The following is a 15848-nucleotide window of genomic DNA, read 5'->3' on the forward strand; positions in this document are numbered from 1 at the left end:
TTAAAACTATCAATTAAAAAATTTTGTTTAACATTGTGGAATTTTATAATTATTTTGAACTCACCAAAAAATATGGTGAAAAGTTGAGCACGTGATTAAGAGGTTACCAGTAGCATTTTGCTGGTAAAATTAGTAATGGAGTAATAGCTACTATTCCAGTGGACCATAACTTCAACAATTATACATACTCTTAAAGTAGGTTCCCCCCCCATGTCTGTGTAGCATGACTTAATTTTTCTTAAGGCCTATATGAACTCTATTCATAAATTTGTAAGTTTCACCACAAAAATAGTAAATATTTGGTTATGGGATTCCCTGTGCTCCTGGAGGTGTTTTAATATATGTGGTGTTATGTCATTGTATCATTCATCAAAGAATCCTTAAAATTCTGAGTTGCAAAACACGTTTGACTGCAGGATCTTTGGAAAGGGAGCTGTGGATCTGCATTAATTTGTTTCTACCTCTTCTTTATTGGAAACTGCTTAGCATCTTACTTGAATTAGGGTTTTAGTAAGATGCTAAGTATTTCTTTTTACATATATTATATAAATATATTATGCATAATAAAAATATTTATATATTGATACATGTGTATATTATACTAATGTATATTATACATTTATACACACATACGGGGATGTGCTTTTAGTCTGTTTCTCTTTAATGGTTGTTGAAAGATTTTCTGGATTTTTGGCACTAAGTTATTAACCCTCGTCCTGTGTGCCACATTGTGGTCCCAGAAGCATTGTGTAATAAGGATGCTAGAGATGGAAAATGCTTTGGGTAACTCTGATGTAGCTGAGTAGTCCTCACACACTCTTTTAGTCTTTGGGGTTATGTAATTTTACCTCTGTGCCTCATGCCAGAGCACCTGCAGGCAACTCTCTCTTTTTTTTTTTTTTTACATATTTTGACTTCCTTTTTCAGAACCTAAATGGGGTGTGATTGTAATGTCTTTTAGTTTCTTTAAAGTTTCTACAGATGCAAGAAAAAAGTGTCCTTGTGCTTTCTGCCTGTTTGATTGTGGCAGCCCAGATTGAATGGGGGAATACAAGAAAAAAAGAAGAAACTTCCTTAATTTGATTTTAAGACTTCACTCCAAAAAAATCTTTTATACCTATTCGGACTTCCTCCCCTCAGTTTTCTTTTTCTCCTTTTGCTTTCTTTATTGCTTTCTTATGTACCCCATACCCTTTAAAAGAATATTTCTCAGCAAAAGGAGCTCGTAATTATGGTATTGTGTTGGAAAAATGTTCTGCTTGCTGTAAAGGTTACAGAAATAAATCTCCTATTCTGGTGTTTCCCCAGAGAAGGCTTTGCAGTGGAGGAGTAATTATTATACTGCTTGTATAGGGATAATATGCTGTGTATGTGGTCTTTTCTTTCCATCCTTAAATATTGAAATAAATGGCATGGTTGTGTTGCATATACTTAAGGTATTTCCCAGCTTACTGAAAGATCAGGTACTTTAAGATAATGGTTTCTAATGGGAGACTTAGAAATTGCATGGGTCGTTGTATCATGTAGTTGGTGACTGAGAGCATTAGTTTAATTGTACTACAGATCATAAGTTGAATTACTTGTTTAAGCAGTATTAGGGATTTTCATTGGGTTCTATTTATACTTCCTGTTTCAGAATACATATCTGGTAATTTTCTTGGTTGAATGGGTTAATCATTTCATCTTTTTTATTAGGCAGAATTTTCATATGGAAGAAACTTGATTAAATGCCTCCTGAGGCTCCAGGCTCACCCAAATCAATTTAATTTACATGATCACAGTTGCATGACATAAGTTGTAGAGTTGTTGACCTTAATTCAAATAAAATAGTTCAAATAAAATAATAAGACACAACTGACTTATTACCCAGACTTTAAAGTAGGGGAAATATAGGAATTTTTTTGAATGTTAGATGAATTGAATGCTCTTATGAGCTAGCTGGGAAATTTAAAGGAAATAATTCCTTTATTTTAGCTTTTCAGTTATTTATGATTTTATTGTAATATTTTTATTACCTTAGTTACATTTTATCTTTAATTTTTGATTCTTGGTTTACTCCCTGTGGTGCTTAGGGCTGTTTCTGGCTCTGTGCCCCAGGATCAGTCACTTCTGGCAGAGTTTGGGGGACCATATGGGTGCCGGAAATCAAACCCAGGTTTGCCATGTGCAAGGCAAACACCCAACTCACTGTATTACTACTCTGGTCCCATAGATTTTATTTTTAAAAATTGTCACTGAAACTCATTCTCTCCACTATCATAATCACAATCAAGATTAAAAATAAACCCATCACTATACCTCCTTCGTTTCCTTGTAGTAAAACCCCTTTCCACTTCCAACTGGCAAATCACTAATTGTTCTAGTTTCTGTAATTTTGTTTTTTTCCAGAATATCATGAATTGTGTGGTATGTGATTTAAAAATATATGTAGCTTCTTTCACTTTGTAGAATGCAAATTCATCCATACGGTAATGTGTCCAGAGTTTCTCTTTTGTTGCCACGCAATCTTCCATTATATGGATATACTATGGTATACCTCAGTGTGTTTATTCATTCATCATTTAAAGCGATTTCTAGTTTTTTTTCCTGTTTTTTGCAGCACAGCGGTAGGGCGTTCGCCTTGCACGCAGCCAACATGGCCGACCCGAGTTCGATTCCTCCGCCCCTCTCGGAGAGCCCGGCAAGCTACCGAGAGTATTCGATATGCCAGACACAGTAACAACAAAGTCTCCAATGGAGACGTTACTGGGCCCGCTTGAGCAAATCGACGATCAACGGGAGGGCCTTTACCTTTACCTTTTACCTTTCCTGTTTTTGATGTGTGTATGATTTGAATAAGGCTATCACAAATATTTGTTTACTTAAGTGAATTTAAGTTTTCATTCATTTTGGACAAGTTCTAGGATTGGAATTGTGAGTTTATAGGGCAGTGTACATTTAACTTTATAATAAACTGCTTACCTGTTTTCCAAAGCAACTCTAGCATTTTACATTCTCACCAACAATATAGAAGAGTTGTAATGAAAAAAAAATTCTGAAATTTAAATACTGGCTTTATAATAAAATTCTCAAATGTTAGTACCCCTGAATGAACCTTTATGAATTTTTTTTTGTTTGTTTGTTTTGGCTGTTGGGCGACACCCTGTGATGCTCATGGGTCACTTGTTGCTCTGTGCTCAGAAATTATCCCTGGTAGTGCTTGTGGAATCATGGGCTCCTGGGGATTGAACCTGAGTTGGCTGTGTGCAAGGCAAGCATCCTGTCTGCTGTACTATTGCTCTCATCCCATAAATTTGTGACCTTTGCTAATGCCAGACTTTTCCAAGTGTGTATTTTAATAAATTAGCAAAGTTGCACTGTGGTTAAGAAGAAAGAATAAAACTTTGTTATAACAGCCACTTGTGAAACAGCTACTGACTTTTCTGAGTATATATTCTCTCTTACCTGGCATTATCAGGGAACGAAGTGTTAGGTAAATTAGGTGATTCCTAAATTAGGTTATTCAGTGTAACTAAAATATTTTCGTTTTTTTAATTTTTAAAATTTTTATTTTATTTTTTTGATTTTCTTGGCTTTTTTAAAGTCTTGAATTTTACAAGGTTAAATTTGTAAGTATTGTTTTCTCAACGTGTACCTGGTCATAGAGCCAGCCAGCAGAAAGCCCTGAGTATAGCCTAGTGTGGCCCCACCACCTCCCACTATCCTCCAAAAAAATCCAAAAACAAAAAGTCAAAACTGGGGCTAACTCAGCTCTTATTTAGATCTACAATTACAAATGTGTAGTTATAAGAGTATGGAAATGTTTGAGTTGAATGTGGTATATAAGACTGTTTATCTTTCTTGTTCTCTGTCATATTTTTACTAGTGACCTCACATTTTAGTTCTGTTTCTAGTGTGAATTATTTTTTATAAATAATTTCAATTTTACATAATTTAATGTGGGGTTTATGGGCTCTTAAAGTTTTCTGAACAGAATATACATTTTGTGACCTCTTGGTGAATTTTTTTCTCTTGTTGGTAGCTGTGTTTTGGAATTGAAATTACAGTATTTGATTAGTGAGGCATTATAGTTCATTTCTTTTAGTGTCTCCTAAAATGTCTTCTGGTACCTTTTTCTTTATTTGGAAAAGAGAGGATAATTATAACAAGGGTTCCTAAACTTTTAAGAGGTATTTTAATTTGCTCATTTATTTAACAGACCTTCTCATCTGTGTGCTGTGTATTATAGAAGATAATGGGGAGATTGAATAAATAAAATATGAATTGAATAAAATATCCTCGCCTTGAGGATATCCAGTTAAAAAATGGTTTTTCTTAAAGAGTGCAAACATTGCCCTTGTTTTTTCCTATAAATTCTTAGTAATATGTAGAGGTTTGAACAAATTCAGTTTAAGTTTTTTTCCCTTTCATCAGGAAGATCAAAGTTTGTTTTTCTGTGATGTTAGCAGTCTTTGAAATCCTTGCCTCCTTCTATTAATTCATTAAGGTTGCACAGTGGTAATATTTAAATTCTGTCATTTCTATTCATTTAAATACATTTAAAGAGAAACTGTCCTTCATCAGAGTTGATCTTCAGTATTCACAGATTTTCTTTTTGAAAATTTGTTAAAATCTATTTGTAACTCCCAAGACTTTATCATCCTTTTTTTTTAAAGTCATTATGGCCTTTGTTGAATAGTCAACATTTTTTTTTTAACCTGATATGCCAGGTCTCAGCTGAAATCAAATAAGGCAGTGGTCTGCCTTTTTGCTTTGCTTTTTTGGATCTATTTATTCATCTCTGAGTACCTTTGCTGTTTAAAATAACCCCCAAGTGCAGTGTTGAAGTGCTATATGAATGTTCGAAATACTTTTATATGTCTTATGGAGAAAATTGGCTGGAGCGATAGCACAGCAGGTAGGGCATTTGCCTTCCCCTTGGCCGACCTGAGTTCAATTCCTCAGCCTCTCTCCGAGAGCCCAGCAAGCTACCGAGAGTATCTTGCCAACACAGCAAAGCCTGGCAAGCTACCTGTGACGTATTTGATATGCAAAAAAACAGTAACAACAAGTCTCACAATTTGTTGTTAGATGTTACTGGTGCCCGCTAGAGCAAATCGATGGGCAACGGGAGGATAGTGACAGTGACAGTGATGGAGAAAATAACGTGTCAGATGAGCTTAGGTGAAGCATGAATTGTAGTGCCATTGGCATGAGTTCATTGTTTTATGTATACACACACATACAGAAATATACTTTAAACAAGGTTATGTATTGATGGGTTGGTAAACATGTGGTCAGAAGCCTGTAGGAGCCTCAGCCCTTTATTTTTCTTAGTTCACTCTTTATAGCATCTTTGTCGACATGAATTATTATGAATAAACGTCTTGGTTTTTGATGAGATACAGAAGACTGAGCTTTTTAAATGATGTAAAAATACAGTACAGGAAGTTGAAGGTCATGGAAGAAGTTAGGCATTATGAGGTTTAGTGAAACCCTATCTGGGAGCACATTCATTGCTGTAGCACCACAGTCTTGAACTGTGCCTAGTACAGGGTGTGAATAATATGTATGTGGATGTATATAAATTTTTATTATATGTTACATTTATTATATATTAATATATGTTTATTATTTTTACACACATTGTTTTTGGGCCACACCCAGCACTGCTCAGGCTTTGCTCCTGGCTCTGCACTGAGAGATCACTTCTGGTGGGTCCAGGAGACCATATGTGGTGTTGGGATTTGAACCTGCAATGACCGTGTGTAAGGCAAGCACCCTACCCTCAGTACTATCACTCTGGTCCCCAATCAATATTTGTTGAATAAAAGTACCTCTAAACTTGTTGAATTTTAAATTTAGTATCATTCTTGTGATGGGGTTTGCCATCAAGTTTGCGCTATCAAGTCTGTCACTGAATTTATGGTATATCAGAAATACAAATTTAATATACCTTCTACTTGATTCCTTTTTTGATTATCATGCTTAAAGTGGCAGGAGATAAAGATTGCATTTTTTTCTGGGTGTGCATACACTAAATGCTAACAGGACTGGACATTTCCAAATTTAACATTGTCTTCTCTTTGACTGTCGATAACCATTAGTTAATGATAAAATGATTACTACCAATGGGAATATGCATTCACATGTGAAATTGAAAAGAGGAAGCACAGAAGACACTTTGAACACCTTTAAAATAGTTACCTTATCTGGTTGCTAGTTACGTTATCAGGTGCTCGAATAGAACCACTGGCTTGATTGGTGAAGAGTCAGCTTAGGGGGCTGAAGTGATAGTACAGCGGGTAGGGAGTTTGCCTTGCACACGGCTGACCCGGGTTCAATTCCCAGCATCCCATATGGTCCCTTAAGCACGGCCAGGAGTAATTCCTGAGTTCAGAGCCAGGAGGAACCCCTGTGCATTGCCAGGTGTGACCCAAAAAAAAAGCAAAAGAGAAAAAAAAATCAACTTAGGGTCTCCTGAGCATTCCTTGGGAGGTCACCCCCACTAGAGGACTGAATTACTACATTGTAATATTAAATCATTTTGATACCTGTGCTTGTGTATGTTATATAACTTGCTATTATTTTAAATGTTCCGTTCACATTAATACTTTAAACTTATAAATATTTTTGACCATAACTTATAGAAAAGGTTGGGCTGGAACGATAGTACAGTGGGTAGAGCTTTTGACTGACCCATGTTCGATCCCCAGCATCCCATATGGTCCCCTGAGCACTGCCAGAAGTAATTCCTGAGTGCAGAGCCAGGAGGAACCCCTGTGCATTGCCAGGTGTGACCCTGCCCCCCAAATAGAAAAGGTTACTACAACCTACAGAAATGTTTTACATATCAGTGTTACCCACCATGTCAGTGGTATACATTTCAAGAACCAAAACAAAAGTTTCAATAAATGAAACAATTTTATTTTTTATTTGCCTTTTTTGAGGCCACACACCACTATGGCATACTCCTGCCTCTATGCCCAGAGATCACATGCAGTGATCTGAGACTATACATACAGGGTGCCAGGAATGGAAATCTTGGCTATATGAAGGGCAAGTCTCTTGTCTGCTGTATTCTCTGATCTTAAATAGAATTCTTTTTTTCTTCTCGTTTTTGGGACTACACCTGACAATGCTCAGGGTTTACTCCTGGCTCTGTTATTTATTTGTTTATTTATTTATTTATTTTTGTGTAGGAGTGCTGCTATTTATTCAGTCACTGATTAGCTGATTGAATTGGGCATGAACTCCACCTTACTTTTTTTTTTTGTAGTTTATTTTTTTTCTTCTTATATTTATTTATTTATTGAATCGCTGGGAAAAGTTACAAAGCTTTCCGGTTTAAGTCTTGGTCATACAATGATCAAACACATTTCCCTTCAACAGCACTCATTTTTCACCACCAAGAACCCCAATTTACCCCCCACCCAACCCTCCAATGCCTGTGAGGCAGATGATTTCTACTTAACTCTTCTCTACATTGATCACATTCATTATCTCGACAAAAGATGCACCATTATTGTTTAGAATTTTCCCCCCAACAATCAGAATTGCTGAAAAGGCATTGTGAAGTACTTTGTTTTCTATAGCTGGTTATGAGAATCATATAATGATTTTGGATTTCTGCAAAAGCCAGATAATTACGAGATTGGTTTCTGTGCGTCTGGTGTTATGGCTATGCCGGAGAGCCGCTTATGGGGGGCAACTCGTGACCTCGGTAGGGCGTGAAGGACGAGCTGGTACTGCCCCTCTTCCCATGAGACTGCAGTTGCCCCGACACCGTCACTGTCGGCTCATACCTGGCTTTCCTATAAGCTCTGAGATGGCAACCACCTTGCTGCCTGGGTGGCATGGGGGGGGGGGGGTCGGGGAGGTGGGGAGGAGGCAAAAGGGAGCAATACCTTTTCCCTCCCGGGAGGCATGGCACCGTAGTTTAAGGCATGGTCCATTCACTTTTCTGCAGCTAGCTGCTGGGCTCTGGACTAAGTCCTTTTGCCTCTGGAACCATGGCCGTGCCGGGGAGCTGCTTGTGGGGGCAATTCGTGACCTTGGTAGGGCGTGAAGGATGAGCTGGTACCATCCCCCTTCCCATGAGACTGCAGTTGCCCCGTCACCACTGGCTCATACCTGGCTTTCCAATAAGCTCTGAGATGGCGGCCACTTTGTATGTGGTCCACATGGATTTCTGCCAAAAACCTCTGGGCTTTGAGATTTGTTTCTGAGTCTCTGGGATCATGACCATTAATAAGTTTGATCAGGCGTCAGAGAGGTTGTTTTTAGGTGGCGACTCAGGGTCTTGTTGGGGTGGGGAGGAAAGGGCGGTTCCACCCCCATCTGGTTAGGCCCCACATGTCTTGTCACTGCAGGCCCAAACCTGACTGTGATTCTTCAGTGGCCTCTGGAGGATGGCGGTCACTAGGTCGCCAGGGGGAACAGGCCAAGGCACTAAATCTATTCCCATCTGGAGCGGCCCAGCGCCAGTAACCTACTGCAGGAACAGGACGCATTTCTGCCAAAAGCCTTTGGGTTCCGAGATTCGTTTCTGAGTCTCTGGGATCATGGCTGTTAAGCAGTTCGATCAGGAACCAAAGAGGCCATTTCTCCAATTATATAGCTGAGCTGGAGGTGGTTTGTAGGTATGTCTCCAACATACCTTATTTTTGGCTGTTTACTTTCTTGGTAAATTTGCCCCAAGTTTTTGAGGTCTGGCCAAAGGCACAGCAGCAATTATGGGGTATCTGAAAGTCTCATGGTGCCATCAGGCTGCTGATGCACTTGCCTCACAGATACAGATTGACCTGCTGGTGGCACCATACCCCATCTTGGCTCTGTTCTGAATCACTCCTGGTGGGCCTAGAAGACTATTTGGGGTGCAGGTGATTGAACCCGTGTCAACCAACTTGGTGCACGGCAAGCATCCTAACACCCTGTACTATTTTTCCAGCTCACAATAGAACTATTCTTACTACATATATACTCACTAAGTTTTTTTTTTATTATTCTTTAGAAAAAATTTTGTTTGAGATCCAGTAGGTGATTTAACTAATAGTCGTTATGCATAATTGGGAGGACATTAGTCTAATAGAACTGGTGGTAACTTTTAAATACTAGAATTTCCTGATTCTTAACAGGAATGTACAAGTGATGTTGCTGAAATTGGGTTCTCAAAACGTAAAGTGTAGATGGTAGTTACTAAATATTACTGAGACAAAACAAATGTCTGTAGTGTGTAATTAGAGAAATTGATCTCCATTTTTGACATTACAGTTAATGATTTAGCTTTTAAAAATAAGTGTTTAGTCTTTTCTTAGACAACCACAGTTGAGCTTTTGCCAGAAACCAGTAACTGGGACACTTGCTGCTAATAGAAGCATGTGATGTAACGGCTAGCCATCACATCACAAATATCCTTACTCATTTAAATTTTGAAGAAGCCTGGAGACATGTAGTTTTTATAGAAACTGAATAAAGGCATTTAAAACACTTGAATGAGTCATTTTAGATGCCAAATATGAACTTTTTATTTAAGCTAACAGGCAGTGAGAAATCAGTATTGTAGCAAGTAACATGAAAGTTTTAATTTAAATATTTACATTCCTTCTAATTTTGTATATGCAAGGAACATTAAATATGATGTTAAATGTGAGATTATACCTGTAAAAACTTCTAATAATCATTAGTAGAGGTACTTATAGAAATTCTAACAATCATTTTAGAACATAGTAACTTTTAATGTTTACTTGAAAGCTTGAGCTAACTGCATAGTTTTTATGAGAAGAACAGTAAGAGAATACACTTATTTTACCTAGTTGCAGCCTTTAGGATGTCAGTTGTTTTTGTAATGTCCTAAATTATTTGGCTGTGCAGATTAGAGAATCTGATTTTCTATTTTATACTTAAAGATTTGTCAGTGGTTGTCAAATTACAAATATGCCAGCGGCCTGCATTTATATTCATGTAATCAGATTATGTCTAATGTTTCCTGTACTTAGCAACTCATTTTGGTCTTTTTTAGTGAATGTTGCTACATCAAAATTGTCACTGTTGATGAAAGCAATTCTATTAGCTGTTCTCAAGGATAGTTTTTATAAAGCATTCTTTAGATGAATTCTATCCTTTTAATATAAATATTTAATAAGTTTGCTGAGACTGATGATAGAACTAAACATAATTACTAAATATTTTATTACCATATACGCAAGCTGAAATAGCTCTGCGCATTAACTGAATGCATGTCCATTCATTTCAGTTGTAGGAGGTTTTAGGTTTCATTTATATGTATACTACATTTAAAACATTAAAATACCCTCCAGCTACATAAATGATTATTTGTGTTAAAAGAAACTGTAAGCTGGGCATATTTCTTTTTTTAAAAAAACTATATTATTAGATTAAAATTTTTTTTATTGAATCACGGTGAGATATACAATTACAAGGCTGTTCGTGGTTGGGTTTCAGTTTCAGTTATATAATATGTTCCAACACCCATCCCCTTCAGTATATATTTCCTACCACCAAGTTTTTAAATCCCCCCCCCCACGACTGGCACTTTCTCTCTCTTCCTCCCTCTCCTCCCTCCCTCCGTCCCTCCCCCTCCCCCTCTCTCCGTCCCCCCCTCCCCCCCTCCCTTTTGGCATTATGGTTTGCAATACAGGTACTGAAAGGTTGTCATGTATATCCCGTTACCTACTTTCAGTATTAGTTTTTGTCCAAAGTGATCATTTCTAAAGCCTGGGCATATTTCTATCAAGCTTTTTTCCCTTGATTTTTTTATTTCTATGGATGCTTAATTTCTGAGTTTTTAAGTTGTTTATTTTCATTGTTCTCCTTGTAATTCTTAAATATTAAAAGTCCTAAAAATTTTAGTGATTATTGTTTACTGCCTCTCTAGCTTTAATATATAATTCTAGAATGATTTTTGGGTCCTCTTTTTGCAACTTGTATTTTAGTGGACAATTTGGATCTTTTATCTACTCATTTCTGATTTTTGCTTGACTACTAGAAAGCAGAAGTGATTCTTTTTGTTTTATTTTGTTTGGGCCATACCTAGTGATACTAAGGGCTTACTCCTGTCTGCACTCAAGCATCACTCCTGGTGGGGCTTAGGGGGCCCATATGGGGAGTACTAGGGATCAAACCCGGGTTGGGTACATGCTAGGCAAGTGCTCTACCCACTGTTCTATCTCTCCAGCCCCAATATTTGGGTGCTTTAAATATCTTCACTGTTGTGAATAATGCTGCTGTAAATACGGGAGTACAGATCTTAGATGCCTTTTAATGGGGTTTTTGCTTTCTAGTGGATTATAGAAAGCAATAAGCTCTCTTGTAGTAACTACACTAGTTTGATTAACTCATGTTACCTGCTTTGCTATTTTGGTATTTGAATTTGTGACTCTGGATGTATAAGTTTCCAGGTTCCACCCCTCCAACCCCCAACCTATATAATTGTTTTTATTAAAATGGATCCATAGAAACACAGACATTAGAAAACTAGTTTACATAAGGTAATCTCACTTGCATAAGGTAATTTATGTGCCATATTCATTAGAAAGTGCTTGTCTGGGAACACTTGGGGCATACTGCTTTACATATGTGAGGTTTGATGTCTCAAATAAGTAAAAGCCTAATGTTAAGGAATTGCGAGTATATAATTAAGGGGATCTAGGAAGGAATCATACAATGAAAGAGTATCTTTTGTCAGTCCTAGGTTCCTGGAAATGTGGTAGGTTTAGAGATCACACGGTTACCTATAAGTTTGTCATCAAATGCACATAATGTCCTGCTACCTGAGAAGTCTCCTAGTCTGATCTTCCTATTTTTGAAATACTAATTTTAGACATTAATAAACCTTGTCCAAAGTGTACAACTAGCTAATAACTAAACTGGGATTCCAAAATTACTTTCATCTAATTTTATACTTTCTTGAATACACAAATAGTAACATCAAAGAGGTCCTGAAGCAGCTAGGGTCCCAAAACCTGTATTTGAGCAATGTATAAATGCTGGACTTCAGTGTGAAGTAGTAATTATTTTTTTTTTGTAAAATTGTTCTTAGAAGATTGGATTTACAGATTCTTTCTGGAAGACTTGAAGTAAGTGGTGTTAGAGAAGCCATGTTACAGGAAACTGGACAAATTCTAGGAACTACATATTGACCCTTTCTAGGTTGTGAGGGCAGCCTCATTCTAAAAGCCAAGTGAAAACTGGGACTTTCACTTACAAACTGCAAGGATCTAAGTTTTGCTCATAATCTGAAGCAAGTTTACAAGAGGATTTTTTACCCTGCCCACTTAGCCTCCAGATAAGAATATGCTCAAGCTGATAACTTAAATGAATCTGTGAAACCCTGAGCTTAATGACTCAGCTGAAACATGCCCAGACATCTAGTCTGTGGAAATTGAAATAATAAATGTTTATTGATATAAGAGGTTTTGATAATTTGTTATGCAGCAGTAGTAATGAAAATATAATACTTATCTCTTTAGTTAGCATAGTATCATTACATAATAATGTTTTGCCATTTAATTTGTTAACGATCCACATATTTTTTAAGACCTGAAGGTTATGAAAATTATGATATGAGCACCCACTTTTCTGGTTTTGACATGATGGGTTTGCAGTGGTAATGAAAATGTAAATAAAAAGGTACTTGTATCTTGGTAGGTATGGCCCTCTAAACACTGAATTATAACTTTCATGCAATTTGTGGTTTTTTGGGCAGCAAAAGTAAGAAATGATTGTGCTACATATGATCTTTTACAATGAAATTTTGCTTCTGAAGTGTGAAGCAGTCAAAAACCACAGAATATGAATTAGCTTGGATTCATTCTTATAAAACTTACGAACGTTAAAATCTGAATTTTGGGGGACTCAGCACTTAGTAGAGCACATGTCTCCCAACTGTGAGTTTGATATACAGCACTGTAAACAAAACAAAATAAAATTGGAAGTTTTCCTAACGCTAAAATTTTATTTCCATGTGTTACGAAAGCCTTTTCTTAGTTTGTAGCCTGTGTTAAAATAGGTAGGAGGTTGTATTTAGTCTGTAGGCTGAAGTTAATATTGACTACTGACACAGACAGACTTGTGGTTAATTGTAATACTGTTTGTAAGATGCTGTTGTAGGAAAATAGTAACGTTACCTTAATAATAGTTTGATGATAAATCTGATGTTAGAAATGTTTATGAAAACTGAAAAAAATTGTATTTGTTTATCAGTAGTTTATTGAAAGGGCGGATCTGGATGGAATAACTTTGGAAACAGCATAATTTCTCTTTATCCACTGCTGGATACATGTGTTGATTGTTCTTCCTTCTCCACTTAGATGTGGTCTAGTCAGAACCCCTTTATTTCTTGTCACATATTTTTTTCAGCCTAAGTTCATTTTGATCATTGGTCTCATTTTGAGTTATTAAAAATACTTTTTTACTTGTGTGTGTGGTTCAGTATTAAGTTCTGTATTAAGTTCTTCCATCACTTCTTGCCTCTGTTTTTTTACCTCCCAGTTTGGGGGTTTGCCCCTGACCTTCTATTGGGAAGGATTTAGCAGGCAGTTTCTTGACTTCCTCCCATCACGCTTGCTCCTCTGTAGTTGGTGGAAAGAAAGGCACCCTACATGGCACATTTTCAAATGTACATACTTTGGGGCAGCTTTGCTTTTCATAGACTTAATGTGTACCTCTTTTGAGTAACTGATACTGCTGTCCTTGAGTATAGATGTTACAGAATAATTCTGAAACATACACATCAGATCGAAAGAAATAAGTACCTCAACTAGAACTAAGATCCCCCAAAGTATTTTTATATTACAGTGTTTGAATTTTTTACATGCAGATTGTATTGTGGATATTTAACTTTACACAAAAAAATTTTATGTTGAAAGTGATATAGGAAATTGCATAAGGAAAATGACAATTTTTTAAATAAGAAAGAAGGACTTTTAAAAATAGTGATTTGTATAGTAACCGTTTTTTGTTCTTATTTTTCATAACCTTTTTTTAAAGTAGCATTTTAAATAAGCTTTATGATGTTATAAATAAGCTTTGATAAGTTTTCATTTGGGGGAAATAAATTACTTTGAAAGACATTTTTGAGGTGTAGTTCACAAACAAAACTTTTTTTTAGTGTAACTTGATGAATTTACATAGATATGTACAACTAATTCTCTTCCAATCACTGTCACTGTCACTGTCCTCCCGTTGTTCATCAATTTGCTCTAGCGGACCCAGTAACGTTTTCATTGTGACACTTATTACTGTGTTTGGCATATTAAATACGTCACAGGTAGCTTGCCAGGCTTTGCCATGTGAGTGAGATACTTTTGATAGCTTGCTGGGCTCTCCAAGAGGGGTGGAGGAATCGAACTTGGGTCCACTGACCTGGCTGCGTGCAAGGCAAACACCCTACCCGCTGTGCTATTCTCTTTCAATCAATGTAAATATTTCATTACTCCAGAAAGTTCCTCCTGTCTCCTTGCAGTCAGACATCTTACCACCTTAAACAGTAGCTCAGAGGTTTTAAAACTTCCTTGTTCTGTCATCTGCTTTTCAGGAAAAAAATCACACAATGTACCTCTGGAAATCTACTTTTAAGTGAAAAAGCAGAAAGCTTTCCTTTCCCTTGCAGTTGCCCCAGAGGCTTCAGGATTATTCTAGCATTCAGCACACCCTCCCCATTACCCACTTTAGAAAATACTGCAAGCAAATAACTCATTCTCATTCTACAACTTCATATAGCTATAGTAATATAATATGTGTTTGTGTCTGACTTATTTTATTTAGGCTGATACCTGAGAGATCCATACTGTTGTATGCATTAGCAAAAAATTTTCTAATTACCTAATAGTATTCCACCGTAAATGAATATACTAGCTTGCTTACCTTTTCTACTACTAGACATTGGATTGTTTCTAAGTTTTGGCTATTGTGAATAATGCTGCTATAAACACATATAAATCTCTGTAAAATTAAGTGTAAATACCTAAGAGTGGTGGGCTGGAGCAATAGCATAGCGGTAGGACATTTGCCTTGCGCGCAGCTGGCCGGCCGAGCCGGGTTCAGTTCCTCCACCCCTCTCGAGAGCCCAGCAAGCTACCAAGAGTATCTTGCCCGCAAGGCAAAGCCTGGTAAGCTACCGGTTACATACTTGATGTGCCAAACGCAGTTAACAACAAGTCTCATGATGGAGACGTTACTGGGCCTGCTTGAGCAAATCAATGAACAATGGGAGGACAGTGCTACCTAAGAGTGGTATTGATAGGTCATAGAATAGTTGAATATTTTACTTTATAATAAAACTCTCAGGCTCTTTTTTCCAAATCATACTATTATGCACTCACACCAGTAACTTATAAGAGAATTCTGGTGTTTCTTCACCAGAAATCCGGAATTTTCATGATTGCGGATTAAATTTCTTGTTACTTGTTGAGATTTATAATCTTCTGAATCTTCCCACTGTTCCCTGTGAGATGAGATGTGAGTGAACCTCCCAGGAAATACCCTTTAGTACCACAGAGTTGGATGTCCACTTGAGGCATTCTTTTTTTGTTAATTGTGTTTTGGGTCACACCCAGCCGATGCTCAGGGGTTACTCCTGACTCTGCATTCAGGAATCACTCCTGGCGGTGCTTGGGGGACCATATGGGATGGTGGGAATTAAACCCGAATCGGCCACGTGCAAGGCAAACACCCTACCCGCTTGCTATTTGCTCCAGCCCCCCACCTGAGGCATTCTTATCCACTGGGAAAATAGTATATTGAGAGCAGTCTTCTAGGTGTGGTGCTTTGTCAGCTAAGGGGAGGGATGAAGTGCTTAAAGAGTAACCAGTCCTCTTGGCCTTTTTATTTGGTTCATCTTGGTCTCT

General features: G+C 37.2%; 1 protein-coding gene and 1 pseudogene across 6 annotated transcripts in view; both read left to right on the plus strand.

Moving 5' to 3' along the window:
• Positions 1-15848, plus strand: part of CSNK1G3 (casein kinase 1 gamma 3) — a 126247-nt gene that overhangs the window by 14510 nt on the left and 95889 nt on the right. The gene's annotated exons all lie outside the window — the stretch shown is intronic.
• On the plus strand, positions 946-1056 carry LOC130033200 (uncharacterized; annotated as a pseudogene).

The sequence above is a fragment of the Sorex fumeus genome, unplaced genomic scaffold, assembly GCF_029834395.1.
Source record: "Sorex fumeus unplaced genomic scaffold, SorFum_2.1 ptg000051l, whole genome shotgun sequence".
NCBI lineage: Eukaryota > Metazoa > Chordata > Mammalia > Eulipotyphla > Soricidae > Sorex > Sorex fumeus.